The following is a 20,047-nucleotide window of genomic DNA, read 5'->3' on the forward strand; positions in this document are numbered from 1 at the left end:
TTTGAATGTGGGTATACACTATATTTCAATGTTTACATTGCTTTCTTCTCAAGGAGAACAATCATTCACTGACCCTTCACTCACAAGCAACAGGGTACTGGTGGAAGTTTAATTTCAAGGGAGAGCTGAGGACCAGCTTGGAACCATGCTAACACTATAATGCATCATATTGAAACTTTATGGTCGGCCATGCAGCAGCTACAGTTTGAAACTACAGGAGGATTTGACTCCCTCTCTCTCTCTTCAGGATTGGTTCTGAACATTTGTCTAATCCTGAATAAACTCCCTTCACTCCTAAATTGTGCAATATAGTTTGTACTAGTGCACAACCAGAATCATTTCACCACGTTAGTGAAGATTTAATAACCAATTCTGCACTCTGTGATATGAAAACAGCTAATGCTAAATCCTGAATATTATGTTGCAGCTCAAAATAAAATATGCTCATTTATATTGTAATAAAATGTTATCTTCTCAAGCTATACAAAATGTGTGAATTAGCATTCAACGATGATATGCCGGCATGGTGTTAGGTTTTTATATCCTTTCCTTTGGTTTTTATATTCACAGGCAATCCTCCAATTCAATTTCTCACCTGCAGGAGTTCTAATGGCCAGCATAACCTTGAAAAGCAGCCTATTTTTGCAGCATATGACTAATCAGAGAGTGAGCTGTCAAGAACAAAATTCGCCCACACATCTTCACAGAGGCCTTAAGATTATTGAATCCCAATGTATTTTTGAAGGCATAAATGAAGTTTAGAACATAGTACAGCCTGTATCTTTAGCTGAAGCTGCTGGTCATTCAGGCTAAGCTTATGTCCCAAATAATTATGTGTTGGCAATGTCTAATAACTACTACTTTGAGACCATTATTAATGGAGTCATAAGACTACAGAAAGTCTTACAAAACAGAGAAAGAAATTTGGATCAACAGATCCATGCCAGTGGTTGTACTTTGCCTCAGCATCATTGGTCTTGCTTTTTTAAATTATTTATTTATTTACTTACTTACTTACTTACTTACTTGCTGGCATACAACGTCCTCCCTTCGAGCCGAGCTGCACAGAAATCCCCCAATTTAATCCTATCCTAATCACAGGACAATTTACAATGACCAGTTAAGCGACTGACTGGGATGTCTTTGGACTATGGGAGGAAACCAGAGCACCCGGAGTACAGCCACGCAGTCACGGGGCAAACATACCAGCTGCTTACAGGCAGCAGTGGGATCTCTTTCGTGTTCTGTCCCCAGCTCAACGAAGGATAAATTCAACAACTTCGCAGCTGTTATTCTATAGAGTAATCTGAATTTTTGCTGAAAATGATATTGATAGCCAAATTCAGGATTAATGAAGGAAACCCAGTATTTTTATTAAATGCATGTTGTGCCTAACTAATGTATCTTTCAATGTAGCAACTCTATAATGTTTCTCAGAGCAATCTCGTCAGTTCCATTCCTGATTCATTTACCTGTCACCACTTTCCTCACATTTGATGCTCTCATCTGCCATGTACAATAGAGACAACTTGCAGTTGACTATTCACATAACAACCAGCATATCTGAAGGACAGAAAAGAATAGAGTCAGAAAATAGAAGAGCTCATATATTGACAGGGTAGGACAGGGTAAGGAAGTGTTCGTGAGAGGAAAGAAGTCAGAGCGTAAAATAGAAAGATTTTGATAACGAATGAAGGTTATCTTTATTTGTCACATGTATATCAAATCATACAGTGAAGTGTGTCTAGGGCCAACATATTCCGAGGACGTGCTGGGGTTAGCCCACAAGTGTCTCCATGCTTCTGGTGCTTGCATAGCATGCCCACAACTCACTGACCCGCGTCTCTTTGGAATGTGGGAGGAAGCTGGACCACCTGGAGGAAACACACAATGTTACAGGTAGAATATACAAACTCCTTACAACCAGTGGTGGAATTAAACCCCTGTTGCTGGTGCTGCAAATTGTCATACTAACAGACTTTCGAGAAACATTGTTGCAGCTCTATGAACACTGTTTCACAGCTGGAATTTTGCTTCCAGTTATAGTCACAGCATCTTGAAAGATGTGAAAGCACTAGAAAAGGTGCAGAAAAGAGCTTGTTGTATGGTTTTGAGGGTCCGGAGAAGCTAATTATTCTTAGAGGATGAGAAGTGATTTGGTACAGGTATACATATTACAAATAATTTTGACAAAATGAATGAAAAGAAATTATCCCCATGATGGGAGGGTGAAGAATTAGAGGACCTCAATTTAAAGGGAAGGGCATATCCCCATCCATGTTGCTAGTGGCGTGCTTGTCTTATGGACTTCAACATTCTGACAAACTGCTTTTGAAAGCCTACTTCTGCAGTTCTCCTGTCATCAAAACCCAAGTTACTTGAGCACTTTTTATCAACATGACAAGGAATTCCTTTTCACTCAATGAGCTGTCATTAAATAGAATTGATTTCCTTAAGGCACAAGGATTACTGCCACTTTCAAATGAGAATGAATGCTTAAGGTGTAAAAAAATACTCTAGAAATACTTTGGGGAATGGAATTGACTGAGTTCATCTTGGATTACTACCCTTGTTTAATGTCATATCCAAAATATGTTGCCTCCAATAATACAATATTCCCCAAGTATCATCGCTTGTATATGCTCTCAAGTCTCTGGAACAGGCTTGGACCAGCAGCCTCATTCAAACAAGAGTACCATCAACTGAGCTACTGGTGAAGACAGATCAAGTGAGTGAGGGACATTTGGATGTAAAGAACACTATGTGTGAGCAACAAAATTTTGAAGACCTCGGTTCCTTAGGGTTCAATTAAGGTTGACAAAGCCATGAATTAGAGTCTTAGCATAAATGGACTGAGGCTCTGAAATCAATCAATCAATCAACCATAAAAATTAATATTTATCAACTGTTAACATGTCATAAAGAAGAGGAGGGGTGGCATTACTGGTCAGGGATACTGGTACAGCTACAGAAAGGGTGGGTAATGTAGCAGGATCCTTTTTTGAGTCAGTATGTGTACAAGTCAGGAACAGGAAGGGAGCAGTTACTCTATTGGGAGTATCCTATAGGCCCCTTGGCAGCAGTAGAGATATCGAGGAGCAGATTGGGAGGCAGATTTTGGAAAGGTGCAAAAATAACAGGGTTGTTATCATGGGTGACTTTAACTTCCCTAATATTGATTGGCACCTGATTAGTTCCAAGGGTTTAGATGGGGCAGAGCTTGTTAAGTATGTCCAAGACGGATTCCTGTCACAGTATGTTGACAGGCTGACTTGGGGGAATGCCATACTACATCTAGTACTAGGTAACGAACCAGGTCAGGTCACGGATCTCTCAGTGGGTGAACATCTGGGGGACAGTGACCACCGCTCCCTGGCCTTTAGCATTATCATGGAAAAGGATAAAATCAGAGAGGACAGGAAAATTTTTAATTGAGGAAGGGCAAATTATGAGGCTATAAGGCTAGAACTTGTGGGTGTGAATTGGGATGATGTTTTTGCAGGGAAATGTACTATGGACATGTGGTCAATGTTTAGAGATCTCTTGCAGGATGTTAGGGCTAAATTTGTCCTGGTGAGGAAGATAAAGGATGGTAGGGTGAAGGAACCATGGGTGACAAGTGAGGTGGAGAATCTAGTCAGGTGGAAGAAGGCAGCATACATGAGGTTTAGGAAGCAAGGATCAGAAGGGTCTATTGAGGAATATAGGGAAGTAAGAAAGGAGCTTAAGAAGGGGCTGAGAAGAGCAAGAAGGGAGCATGAGAAGGCCTTGGCAAGTAAGGTAAAGGAAAACCCAAAGGCATTCTTCAATTATGTGAAGAAAAAAAGGATGACAGGAGTGAAGGTAGGATCAATTAGAGATAAAGGTGGAAAGATGTACCTGGAGGCTGTGGAATTGAGCGAGGTCCTCAATGAATACTTCTCTTCGGTATTCACCAATGAGAGGGAACTTGATGATGGTGAGGACAATATGAGTGAGGTTGATGTTCTGGAGCATGTTGATATTAAGGGAGAGGAGGTGTTGGAGTTGTTAAAATATATTAGGACGGATAAGTCCCTGGGGCCTGACGGAATATTCCCCAGGCTGCTCCATGAGGCGAGGGAAGAGATTGCTGAGCCTCTGGCTAGGATCTTTATGTCCTCTTGTCCATGGGAATGGTACCAGAGGATTGGAGGGAGGCGAATGTTGTCCCCTTGTTCAAAAAAGTTAGTAGGGATAGTCCGGGTAATTATAGACCAGTGAGCCTTACGTCTGTGGTGGGAAAGCTGTTGGAAAGATTCTTAAGGATAGGATCTGTGAGCATTTAGAGAATCATGGTCTGATCAGGAACAGTCAGCATGGCTTTGTGAAGGGCAGATCATGTCTAACAAGCCTGATAGAGTCCTTTGAGGAGGTGACCAGGCATATATATGAGGGTAGTGCAGTGGATGTGATCTATATGGATTTTAGTAAGGCATTTGACAAGGTTCCACACGGTAGGCTTATTCAGAAAGTCAGAAGGCATGGGACCCAGGGAAGTTTGGCCAGGTAGATTCAGAATTGGCTTGCCCGCAGAAGGCAGAGGGTCATGGTGGAGGGAGTACATTCAGATTGGAGGATTGTGACTAGTGGTGTCCCACAAGGATCTGTTCTAGGACCTCTACTTTTCGTGATTTTTATTAACAGCCTGGATGTGGGGGTAGAAGGGTGGGTTGGCAAGTTTGCAGACAACGCAAAGGTTGGTGGTGTTGTAGATAGTGTAGAGGATTGTCAAAGATTGCAGAGAGACATTGATAGGATGCAGAAGTGGGCTGAGAAGTGGCAGATCGGGTTCAACCCGGAGATGTGTGATGTGGTACACTTTGGAAGGACAAACTCCAAGGCAGAATACAAAGTAAATGGCAGGATACTTGGTAGTGTGGAGGAGCAGAGGGATCTGGGGGTACATGTTCACAGATCCCTGAATGTTGCCTCACAGATAGATAGGATAGGTGAGAAAGCTGTGGGGTGTTAGCTTTCATAAGTCGGGGGATAGAGTTTAAGAGTCGCAATGTAATGATGCAGCTCTATAAAACTCTGGTTAGGCCACACTTGGAGTACTGTGTCCAGTTCTGGTTGCCTCACTATAGGAAAGATGTGGAAGCATTGGAAAGGGTACAGAGGGGATTTACCAGGATGCTGCCTGGTTTAGAGAGTATGGATTATGATCAGAGATTAAGGGAGCTAGGGCTTTACTCTTTGGAGAGAAGGAGGATGAGAGGAGACATGATAGAGGTGTACAAGATAATAAGAGGAATAGAAACATAGAAACATAGAAAATAGGTGCAGGAGTAGGCCATTCGGCCCTTCGAGCCTGCACCGCCATTTATTATGATCATGGCTGATCATCCAACTCAGAACCCCGCCCCAGCCTTCCCTCCATACCCCCTGACCCCCATAGCCACAAGGGCCATATCTAACTCCCTCTTAAATATAGCCAATGAACTGGCCTCAACTGTTTCCTGTGGCAGAGAATTCCACAGATTCACCACTCTCTGTGTGAAGTAGTTTTTCCTAATCTCGGTCCTAAAAGGCTTCCCCTCTATCCTCAAACTGTGGCCCCTCGTTCTGGACTTCCCCAACATCGGGAACAATCTTCCTGCATCTAGCCTGTCCAATCCCTTTAGGATCTTATACGTTTCAATCAGATCCCCCCTCAATCTTCTAAATTCCAACGAGTACAAGCCCAGTTCATCCAGTCTTTCATCATATGAAAGTCCTGCCATCCCAGGAATCAATCTGGTGAACCTTCTTTGTACTCCCTCTATGGCAAAGATGTCTTTCCTCAGATTAGGGGACCAAAACTGCGCACAATACTCCAGGTGTGGTCCCAACAAGGCCTTGTACAACTGCAGTAGTACCTCCCTGCTCCTGTACTCGAATCCTCTCGCTATAAATGCCAGCATACCATTCGCCTTTTTCACTGCCTGCTGTACCTGCATGCCCACTTTCAATGACTGGTGTATAATGACACCCAGGTCTCGTTGCACCTCCCCTTTTCCTAATCGGCCACCATTCAGATAATAATCTGTTTTCCTATTTTTGCCACCAAAGTGGATAACTTCACATTTATCCACATTAAATTGCATCTGCCATGAATTTGCCCACTCACCCAACCTATCCAAGTCACCCTGCATCCTCTTAGCATCCTCCTCACAGCTAACACTGCCACCCAGCTTCGTGTCATCCGCAAACTTGGAGATGCTGCATTTAATTCCCTCATCCCAGTCATTAATATATATTGTAAACAACTGGGGTCCCAGCACTGAGCCTTGCGGTACCCCACTAGTCACCGCCTGCCATTCTGAAAAGGTCCCGTTTATTCCCACTCTTTGCTTCCTGTCTGCTAACCAACTCTCCACCCACACCAATACCTTACCCCCAATACCGTGTGCTTTAAGTTTGCACACTAATCTCCTGTGTGGGACCTTGTCAAAAGCCTTCTGAAAATCCAAATATACCACATCCACTGGTTCTCCCCTATCCACTCTACTAGTTACATCCTCAAAAAATTCTATGAGATTCGTCAGACATGATTTTCCTTTCACAAATCCATGCTGACTTTGTCCGATCATTTCACCGCTTTCCAAATGTGCTGTTATCACATCCTTGATAACTGACTCCAGCAGTTTCCCCACCACCGACGTTAGACTAACCGGTCTATAATTCCCCGGTTTCTCTCTCCCTCCTTTTTTAAAAAGTGGAGTTACATTAGCCACCCTCCAATCCTCAGGAACTAGTCCAGAATCTAACGAGTTTTGAAAAATTATCACTAATGCATCCACTATTTCTTGGGCTACTTCCTTAAGCACCCTGGGATGCAGACCATCTGGCCCTGGGGATTTATCTGCCTTCAATCCCTTCAATTTATCTAACACCACTTCCCTACTAACATGTATTTCGCTCAGTTCCTCCATCTCACTGGACCCTCTGTCCCCTACTATTTCTGGAAGATTATTTATGTCCTCCCTAGTGAAGACAGAACCAAAGTAATTATTCAATTGGTCTGCCATGTCCTTGCTCCCCATAATCAATTCACCTGTTTCTGTCTGCAGGGGACCTACATTTGTCTTTACCAGTCTTTTCCTTTTTACATATCTATAAAAGCTTTTACAGTCCGTTTTTATGTTCCCTGCCAGTTTTCTCTCATAATCTTTTTTCCCCTTCCTAATTAAGCCCTTTGTCCTCCTCTGCTGAACTCTGAATTTCTCCCAGTCCTCAGGTGAGCCACTTTCTCTGGCTAATTTGTATGCTTCTTCTTTGGAATTGATACTATCCCTAATTTCTCTTGTCAGCCATGGGTGCACTACCTTCCTTGATTTATTCTTTTGCCAAACTGGGATGAACAATTGTTGTAGTTCATCCATGCAACCTTTAAATGCTTGCCATTGCATATCCACCGTCAATCCTTTAAGTGTCATTTGCCAGTCTATCATAGCTAATTGACGTCTCATACTTTCAAAGTTACCCCTCTTTAAGTTCAGAACCTTTGTTTCTGAATTAACTATGTCACTCTCCATCTTAATGAAGAATTCCACCATATTATGGTCACTCTTACCCAAGGGGCCTCTCACGACAAGATCGCTAATTAACCCTTCCTCATTGCTCAAAACCCAGTCCAGAATAGCCTGCTCTCTAGTTGGTTCCTCGACATATTGGTTCAAAAAACCATCCCGCATACATTCCAAGAAATCCTCTTCCTCAGCACCTTTACCAATTTGGTTCACCCAATCTACATGTAGATTGAAGTCACCCATTATAACTGCTGTTCCTTTATTACACACATTTCTAATTTCCTGTTTAATACCATCTCCGACCTCACTACTACTGTTAGGTGTCCTGTACACAACTCCCACCAGCGTCTTCTGCCCCTTAGTGTTACGCAGCTCTACCCATATCGATTCCACATCTTCCCGGCTTATGTGCTTCCTTTCTATTGCATTAATCTCTTCTTTAACCAGCAATGCCACCCCACCTCCCCTTCCTTCATGTCTATCCCTCCTGAATATCGAATATCCCTGAACGTTGAGCTCCCATCCCTGGTCACCCTGGAGCCATGTCTCTGTGATCCCAACTATATCATAATCATTAATAACAATCTGCACTTTCAATTCATCCACCTTATTACAAATGCTCCTTGCATTGACACACAAAGCCTTCAGGCGCTCTTTTACAACTCTCTTCGCCCTTATACAATTATGCTGAAAAGTGGCCCTTTTTAATGCTTGCCCTGAATTTGTCGGCCTGCCACTTTTACTTTTCTCCATAGTACTTTTTGTTTCTACCCTCACTTTACACCCCTCTGTCTCTCTGCACTGGTTCCCATCCCCCTGTTGTGAACTAACCTCCTCACGCCTAGCCTCTTTAATTTGATTCCCACCCCCCAACCATTCTAGTTTAAAGTCACCTCAGTAGCCCCTGCTAATCTCCCTGCCAGGATATTGGTCCCCCTAGGATTCAAGTGCAACCCGTCCTTTTTGTACAGGTCACGCCTGCGCCAAAAGAGGTCCCAATGATCCAAAAACTTGAATCCCTGCCCCCTGCTCCAATCCCTCAGCCACGCATTTATCCTCCACCTCATCGCATTCCTACTCTCACTGTTGCGTGGCACAGGCAGTAATCCCGAGATTACTACCTTTGCGGTCCTTTTTCTCAACTCCCTTCCTAGCTCCCTAAATTCTCCTCTGGCTCCTCACCCTCCCACTTCAGGATATCTTGGACACGATCAGAAATATCCCGGACCCTGGCACCAGGGAGGCAAACTACCATCCGGGTCTCTGGACTGCGTCCACAGAATCGCCTATCTGACCCCCTTACTATCGAGTCCCCTATCACAACTGCCCTCCTCTTCCTTGCCCTACCCTTCTGAGCTACAGGGCCAGACTCTGTGCCGGAGGCATGGCCACTGTCGCTTCCCCCGGGTAAGCTGTCCCCCCCAACAGTACTCAAACAGGAGTACCTGTTGTTAAGGGGCACAGCCACCGGGGTACTCCCTATTACCTGACTTTTCCCCTTCCCCCTCCTAACCGTGACCCACTTGTCTGCCTCCCGTGGCCCCGGCGTGACCACCTGCCTGCAACTCCTCTCTATCACCTCCTCATTCTCCCTGACCAGACGAAGGTCATCGAGCTGCAGCTCCAGTTCCGTAACGCGGTCCCTTAGGAGCTGCATCTCGATGCACTTGGCGCAGATGTAGATGTCCGGGAGGCTTGGAGACTCCAGGGCCTCCCACATCCAACACCGAGAACAGCAAACTGCCCTCACACTTATACTGCCCCCTCCTCAAATAACAACTAAAAATGAATGCCAAACCTTCCTCGCCCGTTTCCGCCTAAGCTCGTTTCGCCGAAGCCCTTAAGCCTTCACTCTGCTCCCGGCTCACTCCGCAGCCCGCAAACTATGCTGCCCGCTCTATGAGGCTCTGTTCCTTTTAAATCTGCCGCGCTGCACAGCCCGACGTCACACGCCTGCGCAGTCCCGCCTCTCAGAACGCCGTTGGAGAAAAAAAATAACGAAAATTTCAAAAATAGATAGAGTGGATAGCCAGTGCCTCTTCTCCAGGGCACCACTGCTCAATACAAGGGGACATGGCTTTAAGGTAAGGGGTGGGAATTTCAAGGGGGATATTAGAGGAAGGTTTTTTACTCAGAGAGTGGTTGGTGCGTAGAATGCACTGCCTGAGTCAGTGATGGAGGCAGATACACTAGTGAAATTTAAGAGACTACTGGACAGGTATATGGAGGAATTTAAGGTGGGGGTTATATGGGAGACAGGGTTTGAGGGTAGGCACAACATTGTGGGCCGAAGGGCCTGTACTATGCTATACTATTCTATGTTTTATGTTCTATAATTATGGAGATGCCACCACTGCTAGTAGTCTATATATCACTGCCAATGAAGCAAATGTGTATGAATGCTTTGGATGTTGTTATAAGATCAAGTTTCACAGTACCACAGTACTGCAAGTGACATGGCAAAGCCAGCAGCAAACAATCTGATAGATTCTATGTGAGCATTACAGTAATTGCAGGCCAATTCTTCAGTGCTTTGGTTTTTAATCTGTGCACATACTGAGCGGGACATGTAAGCATAAGAGACCAATAAGATATAGCAGCAGAATTAGGCTATTTGGCCCATCGAGTCTACTCCATCATTTCATCATGGCTGATCCAATTTTCCTCTCAGCCCCAATATCAAGCCTTCTCCCTGTATCCCTTCATGCGCTGACCAGTTAAGAATCTATCAACCTTTGCCCTAAATATACATAAATACTTGGCTTCCACAGCTGCCTGTGGCAAAGAATCCCACAGATTCACAGCTCTCTGGCGAAAAAAATTTCTCCTCGTCTCCATTCTAAAAGGAAAATCTCTGTTCTGAGACTGTGTCTCGTGGTCTTAGACCCTCCCACCTGAGGCAACATCCACTCTATCAAGATGTTTCACCATTCAATAAGTTTCAATGATCTCATCCCTCATTCTGTTGGATTCTAGTGAATACAGGCCCAGAGCCATCAAACACTCTTCAAATGACAAACCATTCCATCCTGGAATCATTTTCTTCAACTTCCTTTCAACCCTTTCCAGTTTCAGCACATCCTTTCTACGATAAGCAGAAGAACTGCTAACAATACGCCAAGTGAAGTCTCACTAGTCCTTTCTAAAGTCTCACCTTACATCCCTGCTTTTATATTCCAGTCCTCTTGAATTAAATGCTAACATTGCATTTGCCTTCCTTGCCACAGACTCAAACTGCAAATTAACCATTAAGGAATCCTGCACAAGGACTCCCAGGTCCCTTTGCGCTTCAGTTTTTTGTATTTTCTCTCCATTTAGAAAATAGTCAACCCTTTTATTCCTTCTACCAAAGTGCATGACCTAAGGAGCTAATTATCAATTTTGGAAAGTCACGGGATGACGAGTACGCTCCAGTCTACATTAACGGAGACAGTGGAGAGAGTGTCCAGTTTCAGGTTTCTGGGAATATATATCTCAGAAGAACTTACATGGTCTACTAACACCACTACAATAGTTAAGAAAGCACAGCAATGCTTGTTTTTCCTCAGGACACTGAAGAAAGCTGGTCTACCTGAACAGATGCTGGTCAGCTTTTACTGCTGCAGCATAGAGAGCATCTTAACATACTGCATCTCTGTGTGGTATTTCAGTTGTACAGCAGCTGATAGGAAAGCACTTCAGCGGGTCATCTCTAGCGCACAGAAGATCATTGGGACACAGCTACACTCACAACACACTGGAGGAACACAGCAGGTCGGGCAGCATCCGTGGAAAAGGTCAGTCGACGTTTCAGGTCGGAACCCTTCATCAGGGCTGTAGAGGGAAGGGGCAGATGCCCTATAAAGAAGGTAGGGGAGGGTGGGAAGGAGAAGGCTGGTAGGTTCCAGGTGAAAAACCAGTAAGGGGAAAGATAAAGGGGTGGGGGAGGGGAGGCAGGGAGGTGATAGGCAGGAAAGGTGAAGAAAGAATAGGGGAAAATACAATGGGTAATAGAAGGAGGCGGAACCATGAGGGAGGTGATAGGCAGCTGGGGGAGGGAGCAGAGTGACATAGGGATAGGGGAAGGGAGGGGGAGGGAATTACTGGAAGGTAGAGAATTCTATGTTCATACCAAGGAGCTGGAGACTACCTAGACGGTATATGAGGTGTTGCTCCTCCAACCTGAGCTTAGCCTCATCATGGCAGTAGAGGAGGCCATGTATGGACATACCTGAATGGGAGTGGGAAGCAGAGTTGAAGTGGGTGGCTACTCGGAGATCCTGCCTGTTTTGGCGGATGGAGTGGAGGTGCTCGACGAAGCAGTCCCCCAATCTGCGTTGGGTTTCACCGATGTAGAGGAGGCCATACCGGGAGCACCGGATGCAACAGATGACCCCAACAGACTGACAAGTGAAGTGTTGCCTCACCTGGAAGGACTGTTTGGGGCTCTGAATGGTGGCAAAAGAGAAGGTGTAGGGACAGGTGTAGCACTTGCGCTTACAGGGATAAGTGCCGGGTGGGAGATCCGTGGGGAGGGACGTGTGGACCAGGGAGATGCGGAGGGACCGATCCCTGTGGAAAGCAGAGAGGGGACGAGAGGGAAAGATGTGCTTGGGGTGGGGTCCTGTTGAAGGTGGCGGAAGTTGCGGAGGATAATCTGCCGGATCCGGAGGCTGGTGGGGTGGTAGGTGAGGACAAGGGGAACTCTGTCCCTGTTGTGGTAGCGGGAGATGGGGTGAGAGCCGAAGTGCGGGAAATGGAGGAGATGCGGGTGAGGGCATCATTGATGATGGCAGAAGGGAAACCACGATCCTTAAAGAAAGAGGACATTTGAGATGTCCTGGAACGGAAAACCTCATTACACCTCATATACTGTATAGGTAGTCTCCAGCCCCTTGGTATGAACATAGAACTCTCCAACTTCCGATAATTCCCTCCCCCTCCCTTCCCCTATCCCTATGTCACTCTGCCCCCTCCCCCAGCTGCCTATCACCTCTCTCATGGTTCCGCCTCCTTCTACTACCCATTGTGTTTTCCCCTATTCTTTCTTCACCTTTCCTGCCTATCACCTCTCTGCTTCCCCTCCCCTACCCCTTTATCTTTCCCCTTACTGTTTTTTCACCAGGAACCTACCAGCCTTCTCCTTCCCACCCTCCCCCATCTTCTTTATAGGGCCTCTGCCCCTTCCCCCTACAGCCCTGATGAAGGGTTCCGGCCGAAAGCGTCGACCAATCTTTTCCACGGATACTGCCCGACCTGCTAAGTTCCTCCAGCATGTTGTGAGTGTTGCTTTGACCCCAGCATCTGCAGATTATTTTGTGTTTACGATCGGGATACATCTCCCAGCCCTGGAGGACATCTACAGCTCTCGCTGCCTAAGGAAAGCTACAAGCATCTGTAAGGACAGTACACACCCATGCAATCATCTGTCTGAACTTCTTCCACCTGGCAGACATTATAAGATTTTCTATGCCCGCACTTCCAGACTGAAAAATAGCTTTTTCCCTAGAGCTATAATTGCTCTGAACCTATCGATCAAGCATCATCCATAAATTTGTTATATTGCTACTTTAATACTGGTTTTATGGTTGCTGGTTGTACTGGCTGGTTACTTGATTTTATTTATTGTTTATTTATTTTATTTGTTGTTTTATAGCATTGAGTATGAGAGTTGCAAACTCATTTTCGCTGTATTGGTGCATGATAAATTGTACTATGCAACGACAATAAAAATATTTCATTTCATTCCATTTCATACATTTCCTGACACCTTATTCCATTCGCCATTTCTTTGCCCATTCTCCAAATCTGTCTATGTCCTTCTGTAACTTCTCTACTTCCTCAAAACTACCTGCACTTCCAGCTATCTTCATATCATCTGCAAACTTTGCAACAAAGCCATCAATTCTATCATCCAAATCACTAACAAATAAAGTAAAAATAATCGGTCCTAACACAGACCCCTGTGGAACACCACTAGTCACTGGCAGCCAACTGGAAAAGACTCCCTTTATTCCCATTCTTTGCCTCCTGCCAATCAGCCACAGTTTTATCCATGCTAGAGTCTTTCCTGTAATTCCATGGGCTCACAGCTTGTTAAGTAGCCTCATGTGTGGCACCTTCTAAAAGGCCTTCTGAAAATCCAAGTACAGTACTCAACATCAACCAATTCTCCTCTATTTATCTCACTTGTTGTTTCTTCAAAGAATTGCTATGTCAGACAAGATTTTCACTTGAGAAAATATGCTGACTATGGCCTATTTTATCATGTGTCTCCAAGTACCCTGAGACCTCATCCTTGTTAATCAACTCCAACATCTTCCTAACCATTGAGGTCAGACTAACTGGCTTATAGTTTCCTTTCTTCTGTGTCTCTCCCTTCTTGAAGAGTGGAGTAACATTTGCAAATTTACATAGAACATGGAATAGTACAGCACAGTGCAGGCCCTTCGGCCCACAATGTTGTGCCGACCCTCAAACCCTGCCTCCCATGTAACCCCCCCACCTTATCTTCCTCCATATATCTGTCTAGTAGTCTCTTAAATTTCACTAGCATACCTGCCTCTACCACTGACTCAGGCAGTGCATTCCACACACCAACCACTCTCTGAGTAAAAAACCTTTCTCTAATATCCCCTTTGAAATTCCCACCCCTTACCTTAAAGCCATGTCCTCTTGTATTGAGCAGTGATGCCCTGGGGAAGAGGCGCTGGCTATCCACTCTATCTATTCCACTTAAAATCTTGTATACCTCTATCATGTCTCCTTTCATCCTCCTCTCCAAAGAGTAAAGTCCTAGCTCCCTTAATCTCTGATCATAATCCATACTCTCTAAACCAGACAGTATCCTGGTAAATCTCCTCTGTACCCTTTCCAATGCTTCCACAGCCTTCCTATAGTGAGGCAACCACAACTGGACACAGTACTCCACGTTCAGCCTAACCAGAGTTTTATAGAGCTGCATCATTACCTCGCGACTCTTAAGCTCTATCCCTCGACTTAGGAAAGCTAACACCCCATAAGCTTTCTTAACTATCCTATCTATCTGTGAGGCAACTTTCAGGGATCTGTGGACATGTACCCCCAGATCCCTCTGCTCCTCCACACTACCAAGTATCCTGCCATTTACTTTGTACTCTGCCTTGGAGTTTGTCCTTCTCACACTTCTCTGGGTTGAACTCCATCTGCCACTTCTCAGCCCACTTCTGCATCCTATCAATGTCTCTCTGCAATCTTTGACAATCCTCTACACTATCTACAACACCATCAACCTTTGTGTTGTCTACAAACTTGCCAACCCACCCTTCTACCCCCACATCCAGGTCGTTAATAAAAATCACGAGAAGTAGAGGTCCCAAAATCGATCCTTGTGGGACATCACTAGTCACAATCCTCCAACCTGAATGTACTCCCTCCACCATGACTCTCTGCCTTCTGCACGCAAGCCATTTCTGAATCCACCTGGCCAAACTTCCCTGGATCCCATGCCTTCTGACTTTCTGAATAAGCCTACCATGTGGAACCTTGTCAAATGCCTTATGTAGATCACATCCACTGCACTATCCTCATCTATATGCCTGGTCACCTCCTCAAAGAACTCTATCAGGCTTGTTAGACACGATCTGCCCTTCAAAGCCATGCTGACAGCCCCTGATCAGACCATGATTTTCTAAATGCCCATAGATCCTAAGAATCTTTTCCAACAGCTTTCCCACCACAGACGTAAAGCTTACTGGTCTATAATTACCCGGACTATCCTTACTACCTTTTTTGAACAAGGGGACAACATTCGCCTCCCTCCAATCCTCCGGTACCATTCCCGTGGACAAGGAGGACATAAAGATCCTAGCCAGAGGCTCAGCAATCTCTTCCCTCACCTCGTGGAGCAGCCTGGGGAATATTCCATCAGGCCCAGGGGACTTACCCGTCCTAATGTATTTTAACAACTCCAACACCTCCTCTCCCTTAATATCAACATGTTCCAGAACTTCAAGTTTAGTCATATTATCCTCACCATCATCAAGTTCCCTCTCATTGGTAAATACCGAAGAGAAGTACCAGACCCATTCTAGAATCTAGTGATTCCTAGAAGATCATTTTTATTGCCTCCACAATCTCTTCAGCCACCTCTTTTAGAACTCTGGTGTATATACCATCTGGTCCAGGTGAATTACCAGACCTTTAAGTTTCCCAAGAACCTCTCTCTAGTAATGGTAACTTCATACACTTCATGACCCCAGACACCTGGAACTTCCACCATACCGCTAGTGTCTTCCACAGTGGATAATATTGCAAAATACTTAATCGGTTCATCCACCATTTTGTTCTCCCCTATTACTACCTCCACTATCGTTTTCCAGCAGTCCAATATCCACTCTCGCCTCCCTTTTACACTTTATGTATCTGAAGAAAATTTTGGTATCCTCTTTAATATTATTTGCTATTTCCAGCAGTCCAATATCCACTCTCGCCTCCCTTTTACACTTTATGTATCTGAAGAAAATTTTGGTATCCTCTTTAATATTATTAATAGTATACTTTCAAATGCTATCTTTACCTTAATGAATTTTTTAGTTATTTTCTGTTGGTTTTTAAAAGCTTTCCAATTTTCTAACTTCCCACTAATTTTTGGTCTATTATATGCCATGTCTTTGGCTTTCATGCTGGGCTTTGACTTCTCTTGTTAGCCATTATTCTGTCATCTTTCTTTAGAATACTTCTTCCTCTTTGGGATATATATATCCTGTGCCTTCCAAATTGCTTCCAGAAATTCCAATCATTGCTGCTCTGGCATTATCCCTGCCAGTATTATTTTCCATTCAATTCTGGCCAACGCCTCCCTCATGCCCCTGTAATTCCCTTTACTCCACTGTAATACTGGTACATCTGACTTTAGCTTCCCCATAATAGATGTTTTTGCTGCAAGTGCTGTACAGAGTAGTTCCAGAGCATCAGAATGATTTTATGGAAGGTGTTTTGTTTGTGCTTCAAAATGAAATTCTGAACGTATTCAAGTTCAGCTTATGGCCATTGAGTTAACAATAGTATTAGTGTCCACCTACATACTTTTATGAGACCAAAAGATACAGGAGCAGAATTAGGCTATTTGGCCGATCATGTCTGCTCTGCCATTCCAGCATGGCTGATTTCACATCCACATCCTTCTGCGTTCTTTCTGTAACCTGTGACACTCTTATTAATTAAGAAGCTAAAAACCTCTGCGTTAAATATGCCCATTGATGATGTCATCTCCATAGCCGTCTGTGGCAAGGAATTCCAAAGATTCACCAACCTATGGCCTAAGGAATTCCTCCTCATCTCTGTTCTGAGTCTGTGCCCTCTGGTCCTTGACTCATTCGGTGTAGGAAACATCTTCTCCACATCCACTCTATCTAGACCTTTTAATATTCGATTGGTTTAAATGAGATCCCATCTCGTTATTCTAAACTATAGCAAGTACAGCCCAGAGCCATCAAACATTCCTCATACTTTAACCCTTTCATTCAAGATCATTTTTATGAACTCTTCTGGACCCTCTCTCACCCCAGCATTTCCTTTGTTAGATAAGGGACCCAAAATTGCTCACTATACTCCCAAGTGCCATCTCACCAATGCCTTATAAATCCTCAAATTTATTGTTTTCTGACAGTCACTAGGATAATGTGTTATTTACTGTTTCCTTTTACCTGTGTTGCACACTATATGAATTAAATTGTGCAAAATTATTTATTGTAATATTTAGATTTATATCCTGTAAGTGCATTGTTTTTTACTATCTGATAACACACACATGCATTAGGGATAACAACAAATTTGAACTTGATCTTATTAGCCATGGTCGCCTCATCCTCTGTTAGTGCCCCCTTCCAATAAACTTTGGCCAGCTCCTCTCTTTCCTCTGCAAGTTTCTTTACTAGACTGTAATAATGATACATTTGATTTTAGTGTCTCCCTCTCAAACTGCAGGGTGAATTCTTTCTTATTATGATCACTGTCTCCTAAGGTTTCCTTTACCTCAAGCTCCCCAATCAAATCTGGTTTATTGCACAATGCCCAATGCCCAATGCAGGCTTTCCTTTTCCCTAGTGGGTTCAATCACAAGCTGCTCTAAAAAGCCATCCCATAGGCATTCTACAAATTCCCTGTCCTGGGATCCAACACCAACCTGATTTTTCCAATCTACCTGCATATTGAAATCCCCCATGACTATTGTAACATTACCCTTTTACGTGCCTTTTCTATCTCTCATAGTAATTTGTACCCCACATTCTGGTTACTGTTCAGAGGACTGTATATAACTCCCATCAGGGTCTTTGTACCTTTGTAGTTCCTTAACTCTGCCCATAAGTGTTCTGCAGCTTCTGATCCTATGTCACCTCTTTCTAGGATTTGATTTAATTTTTTACCAACAGAGCTACCCCAACCTCTCTGCCTATCTGCCTACAATGTGTATCTTTGAATGTTAAGCTCCCACTTCTGATATTCTTCCAACCTAGACTCAGTGATACCCACGTTATACCTGCCGATCTCTAACTGTGCTACAAGATCATCTACCTTATTCTGTGTGTTGTGCGCACTCAAGAATAACACCTTTGGACAGTCATTCATCACTCTTTTCAATTTTGCCCCAATATTACACTACAACTTATCCCTTTGACTGCAATTTTACTCCATCATCTGTCCTTCCTCACAGTCTCCCTACTCACTACATGTATTTGCTTACTAATTGCCCCATCTTCAGCCCTATCACTCCAGTTTCATTCCCCCAACAACTCTGGCAATATATCCGTTTCATTTGAGTTCAAGTGTAACCTACCCTTTTGTATAGGTCATACCTTCCTCAGAAAAGATCCCAATGAAACAGAAATTTTAAACCTGCTCCCTACACCAATTCCTCAGCCATTCGTTCATCTGCCAAATTATTCTATTCTTACCCTCATGGGCGCACCCAGAGATGGCTACCCTGGAAGCCTGCTTTTCAACTTTCTACCTAACCCCCTATATTTTCTCTTCAGGACCTCCTCCCTTTCCCCACCTATGTCATTGGTGCCAATATGTACCATGACTTCTGGCTGATCACCCTCCTCCTTTAGAATGCTGTGTGCTCTATCCGAGACATCCCTGACTGTGGTGTCTGGGTGTCTCTTTTGTACCACAAAATCTCCTGTCTGATCCTCTAATTATTGAATCCCCCATCACTACTGCACTCCTCTTCTCCCCCTTCCCTTCTGAGCCACAAAGCCAGACTCAGTCGCTGGGGCTTCCCCCGGTTGGTCATCACCCCTGTATCCAAAATGGTACACTTATTATTTAGGTAAACGGCCACACGGTTTCTTTGCACTGACTGCTTGTTCTCTTTCCCTCTCCGCTCAGTCACCCTGCTACCTGCCACTTGTGACCAGCTCCAATCTAACACCTCCTCATTTTTCTGGGAGTTGATGGTCATCCAGTTGCAGCTCCAGTTCCTTAAAATATTCTTTAAAGAGCTGCAACTTGGTGCACCTCACGTAGATGTAGTTACCAGGAAACATAGAAAAACAACAGCACAATACAGGCCCTTTGGCCTACAATGCTGCGCCGGACATGTACTTACTTTAGAAATTACCTAGGGTTACCCATAGCCCTCTATTTTTCTAAGCTCCATGTACCAGGAAGAGTGGAGATCTCCCAGAGTTCCCACAATTCACTCGAAAAACATACCACTAACCCTGTGTCCATTCCCACATCACTAGCTATCTATTAATAGACAAAGAAAGGCAAAAACTTACCAGGAACATACTTGGAGCCTTCACCCCTTCTCCCCTGAACCTCGCAAGCCAAAGCGCTGACACTACCACTAGCACTCTCTCACAATTGCCTCTCTGCTTATACCTTGCTTCTTTTTATTGGTCTTTGCCAAGTGCCTAATAGACCATGATGATTGAAGGTCACTGAAAGTCCCGAAAGGCCTGAGCTCTTTTTAAACCTTGTGCTGCCTCTCCCACAAGCCAGTGCTCGCAATGATTGAGGGCTGTTGAAAAGTTTTTAAACCTTGCACTAGCTTTCCCACAAACGGGTATCATTTCCCTGACAAAGCATTTAAATTGGTAACGTTGGTTTAGATTAAAATTCAGCTTTCTAAATTTATGTGAAATATTAAGAACAGAGAATCATCAGTGTTCTTATGATTCTGGATTGGTACCATTGATCTCCACATGATCTCTGTGGAATGTTGCCAATATGTTCACAAGAAAAGATTTTCTCGTGTGCTACTACGAACAAAGTACTCTTATAAAGTGGAGATTTATGTTGTGAAAGTGGAACTCTTCCCCTTGAATCTTGTCTGAGCAAGTAAATGAGTTGGACTCAAGATATTCTAATTAATCTCACAAGTATTCAAATTAATGACTTCAACTTTCTAATATTCTAATTAATTCCCAATAGCATTGTTCATAGACAAATTCAATTGCAAAGTCAGGATATGATTTGAATAATTGCAATCCAATATCTTAATGGAATTTAAGATCTGTATGTGACATAGATTTATTTCCCCACAA

The 20,047-nt window shown here is 44.0% G+C and overlaps 1 protein-coding gene and 1 long non-coding RNA gene across 2 annotated transcripts in view; one reads left to right on the plus strand and one right to left on the minus strand.

The window, feature by feature from the left end:
* Window positions 1–20,047, plus strand: part of ppfia4 (PTPRF interacting protein alpha 4) — a 747,438-nt gene that overhangs the window by 586,875 nt on the left and 140,516 nt on the right. The gene's annotated exons all lie outside the window — the stretch shown is intronic.
* LOC140209496 (uncharacterized) lies at window positions 1,677–19,348 on the minus strand. The gene is made up of 2 exons (XR_011888999.1): window positions 19,280–19,348; window positions 1,677–1,874 (listed from the first exon to the last, which is right to left on the minus strand). It is a non-coding gene; the product is annotated as an uncharacterized lncRNA (long non-coding RNA).

The sequence above is a fragment of the Mobula birostris genome, chromosome 14 (genome assembly GCF_030028105.1).
Source record: "Mobula birostris isolate sMobBir1 chromosome 14, sMobBir1.hap1, whole genome shotgun sequence".
NCBI lineage: Eukaryota > Metazoa > Chordata > Chondrichthyes > Myliobatiformes > Myliobatidae > Mobula > Mobula birostris.